Below are 7,079 nucleotides of genomic sequence, written 5' to 3' on the forward strand. Positions count from 1 at the left end.
AAAACGAATTTGAGCACTCATGCGCATGCACCGCGAGATTGGTGCGATTTTTCCTTGAATTTTTCGCATAAAATTATTACCCTTTCCAAGCAGGCAGTAAAAAACTCTCTTGCACATTGCTTCGAAAAAGCTAATTTTAAGACAGGATTTTCAAAAATCGTGGCGATCAAATGTCTATGTGAAATTTTTAATTTTACTTATATTTCTCGAATAGAACATCATTCTCGTTTTCGTCAATTAGTATCCTAAAATGGTATAAGGCTCCTTGGAAAGGGTAATTACTTTATGCGAAAAATTCAAGGAAAAAATCGCACCAGTCTGCACAGATCGATTTTTAACGGGTTTATATCCAATTAATTTATTTATTTTAATTTTTATATTTTCCATAATGCAGACCTTTCGTAAAATTGTTTGCGAAAGTTTTATATAAAAAGAAGCAGAAATGAGCGATACCAGAGTGATCTAATTCATTTTAGTTCGGTTTGCCGGGGAATCCATGCGGTGCATACCAATACTCGTAAATAAGGCAACGCTTTTTATCAGTACAGTTACAGGCATTCATATAGCACCAAGAGGCTTGATACCATACTAATACATGCAACTGTACTGATAACAAGCGTTTCGTTATATCAAATTCATTTTCATTCGGCTTGCCGCGCAATCCATGCGGTGCATACCAAACTCGATCATCAATTCATTTTCATTCGGCTTGCCGCGCAATCCACGCGGTGCATACCAATACTCGTAAATAAGGCAACACTTGCTATAAGTACAGTTACAGGCATTCATATAGCACCAAGAGGCTTGGTACCATACTAATCCATGCAACTGTACTGATAACAAGTGTTGCCTTATTTACGAGTATTGGTATGTACCGCGTGAATTGCGCGGCAAGCCGAATGAAAATGAATTTGATATAACGAAACGCTTGTTATCAGTACAGTTGCATGTATTAGTATGGTACCAAGCCTCTTGGTGCTATATGAATGCCTGTAACTGTACTTATAGCAAGTGTTGCCTTATTTACGAGTATTGGTATGCACCGCGTGGATTGCGCGGCAAGCCGAATGAAAATGAATTGATGATCGAGTTTGGTATGCACCGCGTGGATTGCGCGGCAAGCCGAATGAAAATGAATTTGATATAACGAAACGCTTGTTATCAGTACAGTTGCATGTATTAGTATGGTACCAAGCCTCTTGGTGCTATATGAATGCCTGTAACTGTACTTATAGCAAGTGTTGCCTTATTTACGAGTATTGGTATGCACCGCATGGATTCCCCGGCAAACCGAACTAAAATGAATTAGATCACTCTGGTATCGCTCATTTCTGCTTCTTTTTATATAAAACTTTCGCAAACAATTTTACGAAAGGTCTGCATTATGGAAAATATAAAAATTAAAATAAATAAATTAATTGGATATAAACCCGTTAAAAATCGATCTGTGCAGACTGGTGCGATTTTTTCCTTGAATTTTTCGCATAAAGTAATTACCCTTTCCAAGGAGCCTTATATCATTTTAGGATACTAATTGACGAAAACGAGAATGATGTTCTATTCGAGAAATATAAGTAAAATTAAAAATTTCACATAGACATTTGATCGCCACGATTTTTGAAAATCCTGTGTTAAAATTAGCTTTTTCGAAGCAATGTGCAAGAGAGTTTTTTACTGCCTGCTTGGAAAGGGTAATAATTTTATGCGAAAAATTCAAGGAAAAATCGCACCAATCTCGCGGTGCATGCGCATGAGTGATCAAATTCGTTTTCATTCGGCTTGCCGCGCAATTCACGCGGTACATACCAATACTCGTAAATAAGGCAACACTTGCTATAAGTACAGTTACAGGCATTCATATAGCACCAAGAGGCTTGGTACCATACTAATACATGCAACTGTACTGATAACAAGCGTTTCGTTATATCAAATTCATTTTCATTCGGCTTGCCGCGCAATCCACGCGGTGCATACCAATACTCGATCATCAATTCATTTTCATTCGGCTTGCCGCGCAATCCATGCGGTGCATACCAAACTCGATCATCAATTCATTTTCATTCGGCTTGCCGCGCAATCCACGCGGTGCATACCAATACTCGTAAATAAGGCAACACTTGCTATAAGTACAGTTACAGGCATTCATATAGCACCAAGAGGCTTGGTACCATACTAATACATGCAACTGTACTGATAACAAGCGTTTCGTTATATCAAATTCATTTTCATTCGGCTTGCCGCGCAATCCACGCGGTGCATACCAATACTCGATCATCAATTCATTTTCATTCGGCTTGCCGCGCAATCCACGCAGTGCATACCAATACTCGTAAATAAGGAAACACTTGTTATCAGTACGGCATGAGTGATCAAATTCGTTTTCATTCGGCTTGCCGCGCAATCCATGCGGTGCATACCAAACTCGATCATCAATTCATTTTCATTCGGCTTGCCGCGCAATTCACGCGGTACATACCAATACTCGTAAATAAGGCAACACTTGCTATAAGTACAGTTACGGGCATTCATATAGCACCAAGAGGCTTGGTACCATACTAATCCATGCAACTGTACTGATAACAAGTGTTGCCTTATTTACGAGTATTGGTATGTACCGCATGAATTGCGCGGCAAGCCGAATGAAAACGAATTTGATCACTCATGCCGTACTGATAACAAGTGTTTCCTTATTTACGAGTATTGGTATGCACTGCGTGGATTGCGCGGCAAGCCGAATGAAAATGAATTGATGATCGAGTTTGGTATGCACCGCATGGATTGCGCGGCAAGCCGAATGAAAATGAATTGATGATCGAGTATTGGTATGCACCGCGTGGATTGCGCGGCAAGCCGAATGATAATGAATTTGATATAACGAAACGCTTGTTATCAGTACAGTTGCATGTATTAGTATGGTACCAAGCCTCTTGGTGCTATATGAATGCCTGTAACTGTACTTATAGCAAGTGTTGCCTTATTTACGAGTATTGGTATGCACCGCGTGGATTGCGCGGCAAGCCGAATGAAAATGAATTGATGATCGAGTTTGGTATGCACCGCATGGATTGCGCGGCAAGCCGAATGAAAATGAATTGATGATCGAGTATTGGTATGCACCGCGTGGATTGCGCGGCAAGCCGAATGATAATGAATTTGATATAACGAAACGCTTGTTATCAGTACAGTTGCATGTATTAGTATGGTACCAAGCCTCTTGGTGCTATATGAATGCCTGTAGCTGTACTTATAGCAAGTGTTGCCTTATTTACGAGTATTGGTATGTACCGCGTGAATTGCGCGGCAAGCCGAATGAAAACGAATTTGATCACTCATGCGCATGCACCGCGAGATTGGTGCGATTTTTCCTTGAATTTTTCGCATAAAATTATTACCCTTTCCAAGCAGGCAGTAAAAAACTCTCTTGCACATTGCTTCGAAAAAGCTAATTTTAACACAGGATTTTCAAAAATCGTGGCGATCAAATGTCTATGTGAAATTTTTAATTTTACTTATATTTCTCGAATAGAACATCATTCTCGTTTTCGTCAATTAGTATCCTAAAATGGTATAAGGCTCCTTGGAAAGGGTAATTACTTTATGCGAAAAATTCAAGGAAAAAATCGAACCAGTCTGCACAGATCGATTTTTAAATGGGTTTATATCCAATTAATTTATTTATTTTAATTTTCATATTTTCCATAATGCAGACCTTTCGTAAAATTGTTTGCGAAAGTTTTATATAAAAAGGAGCAGAAATGAGCGATACCAGAGTGATCTAATTCATTTTCGTTCGGTTTGCCGGGGAATCCATGCGGTGCATACCAATACTCGTAAATAAGGCAACGCTTTTTATCAGCACAGTTACAGGCATTCATATAGCACCAAGAGGCTTGGTACCATACTAATACATGCAACTGTACTGATAACAAGCGTTTCGTTATATCAAATTCATTTTCATTCGGCTTGCCGCGCAATCCACGCGGTGCATACCAATACTCGTAAATAAGGAAACACTTGTTATCAGTACGGCATGAGTGATCAAATTCGTTTTCATTCGGCTTGCCGCGCAATCCACGCGGTGCATACCAATACTCGTAAATAAGGAAACACTTGTTATCAGTACAGTTGCATGTATTAGTATGGTACCAAGCCTCTTGGTGCTATATGAATGCCTGTAACTGTACTTATAGCAAGTGTTGCCTTATTTACGAGTATTGGTATGCACCGCGTGGATTGCGCGGCAAGCCGAATGAAAATGAATTGATGATCGAGTTTGGTATGCACCGCGTGAATTGCGCGGCAAGCCGAATGAAAACGAATTTGATCACTCATGCGCATGCACCGCGAGATTGGTGCGATTTTTCCTTGAATTTTTCGCATAAAATTATGACCCTTTCCAAGCAGGCAGTAAAAAACTCTCTTGCACATTGCTTCGAAAAAGCTAATTTTAACACAGGATTTTCAAAAATCGTGGCGATCAAATGTCTATGTGAAATTTTTAATTTTACTTATATTTCTCGAATAGAACATCATTCTCGTTTTCGTCAATTAGTATCCTAAAATGGTATAAGGCTCCTTGGAAAGGGTAATTACTTTATGCGAAAAATTTAAGGAAAAAATCGCACCAGTCTGCACAGATCGATTTTTAACGGGTTTATATCCAATTAATTTATTTATTTTAATTTTTATATTTTCCATAATGCAGACCTTTCGTAAAATTGTTTGCAAAAGTTTTATATAAAAAAAAAGCAGAAATGAGCGATACCAGAGTGATCTAATTCATTTTAGTTCGGTTTGCCTGTAAGTACAGTTGCATGTATTAGTATGGTACCAAGCCTCTTGGTGCTATATGAATGCCTGTAACTGTACTTATAGCAAGTGTTGCCTTATTTACGAGTATTGGTATGCACCGCGTGGATTGCGCGCCAAGCCGAATGAAAATGAATTGATGATCGAGTTTGGTATGCACCGCATGGATTGCGCGGCAAGCCGAATGAAAATGAATTGATGATCGAGTATTGGTATGCACCGCGTGGATTGCGCGGCAAGCCGAATGAAAATGAATTTGATACAACGAAACGCTTGTTATCAGTACAGTTGCATGTATTAGTATGGTACCAAGCCTCTTGGTGCTATATGAATGCCTGTAACTGTACTTATAGCAAGTGTTGCCTTATTTACGAGTATTGGTATGTACCGCGTGAATTGCGCGGCAAGCCGAATGAAAATAAATTATATCACTCATGCGCATGCACCGCGAGATTGGTGCGATTTTTCCTTGAATTTTTCGCATAAAATTATGACCCTTTCCAAGCAGGCAGTAAAAAACTCTCTTGCACATTGCTTCGAAAAAGCTAATTTTAACACAGGATTTTCAAAAATCGTGGCGATCAAATGTCTATGTGAAATTTTTAATTTTACTTATATTTCTCGAATAGAACATCATTCTCGTTTTCGTCAATTAGTATCCTAAAATGGTATAAGGCTCCTTGGAAAGGGTAATTACTTTATGCGAAAAATTCAAGGAAAAAATCGCACCAGTCTGCACAGATCGATTTTTAACGGGTTTATATCCAATTAATTTATTTATTTTAATTTTTATATTTTCCATAATGCAGACCTTTCGTAAAATTGTTTGCAAAAGTTTTATATAAAAAAAAAGCAGAAATGAGCGATACCAGAGTGATCTAATTCATTTTAGTTCGGTTTGCCGGGGAATCCATGCGGTGCATACCAATACTCGTAAATAAGGCAACGCTTTTTATCAGCACAGTTACAGGCATTCATATAGCACCAAGAGGCTTGGTACCATACTAATACATGCAACTGTACTGATAACAAGCGTTTCGTTATATCAAATTCATTTTCATTCGGCTTGCCGCGCAATCCACGCGGTGCATACCAATACTCGTAAATAAGGAAACACTTGTTATCAGTACAGTTGCATGTATTAGTATGGTACCAAGCCTCTTGGTGCTATATGAATGCCTGTAACTGTACTTATAGCAAGTGTTGCCTTATTTACGAGTATTGGTATGCACCGCGTGGATTGCGCGGCAAGCCGAATGAAAATGAATTGATGATCGAGTTTGGTATGCACCGCATGGATTGCGCGGCAAGCCGAATGAAAATGAATTGATGATCGAGTATTGGTATGCACCGCGTGGATTGCGCGGCAAGCCGAATGAAAATGAATTTGATATAACGAAACGCTTGTTATCAGTACAGTTGCATGTATTAGTATGGTACCAAGCCTCTTGGTGCTATATGAATGCCTGTAACTGTACTTATAGCAAGTGTTGCCTTATTTACGAGTATTGGTATGTACCGCGTGAATTGCGCGGCAAGCCGAATGAAAACGAATTTGATCACTCATGCGCATGCACCGCGAGATTGGTGCGATTTTTCCTTGAATTTTTCGCATAAAATTATTACCCTTTCCAAGCAGGCAGTAAAAAACTCTCTTGCACATTGCTTCGAAAAAGCTAATTTTAACACAGGATTTTCAAAAATCGTGGCGATCAAATGTCTATGTGAAATTTTTAATTTTACTTATATTTCTCGAATAGAACATCATTCTCGTTTTCGTCAATTAGTATCCTAAAATGGTATAAGGCTCCTTGGAAAGGGTAATTACTTTATGCGAAAAATTCAAGGAAAAAATCGCACCAGTCTGCACAGATCGATTTTTAACGGGTTTATATCCAATTAATTTATTTATTTTAATTTTTATATTTTCCATAATGCAGACCTTTCGTAAAATTGTTTGCAAAAGTTTTATATAAAAAGAAGCAGAAATGAGCGATACCAGAGTGATCTAATTCATTTTAGTTCGGTTTGCCGGGGAATCCATGCGGTGCATACCAATACTCGTAAATAAGGCAACGCTTTTTATCAGCACAGTTACAGGCATTCATATAGCACCAAGAGGCTTGGTACCATACTAATACATGCAACTGTACTGATAACAAGCGTTTCGTTATATCAAATTCATTTTCATTCGGCTTGCCGCGCAATCCACGCGGTGCATACCAATACTCGTAAATAAGGAAACACTTGTTATCAGTACAGTTGCATGT

The sequence above is a fragment of the Anopheles darlingi genome, chromosome 2, assembly GCF_943734745.1.
Source record: "Anopheles darlingi chromosome 2, idAnoDarlMG_H_01, whole genome shotgun sequence".
In the NCBI taxonomy this organism is placed as follows: Eukaryota; Metazoa; Arthropoda; class Insecta; order Diptera; family Culicidae; genus Anopheles; species Anopheles darlingi.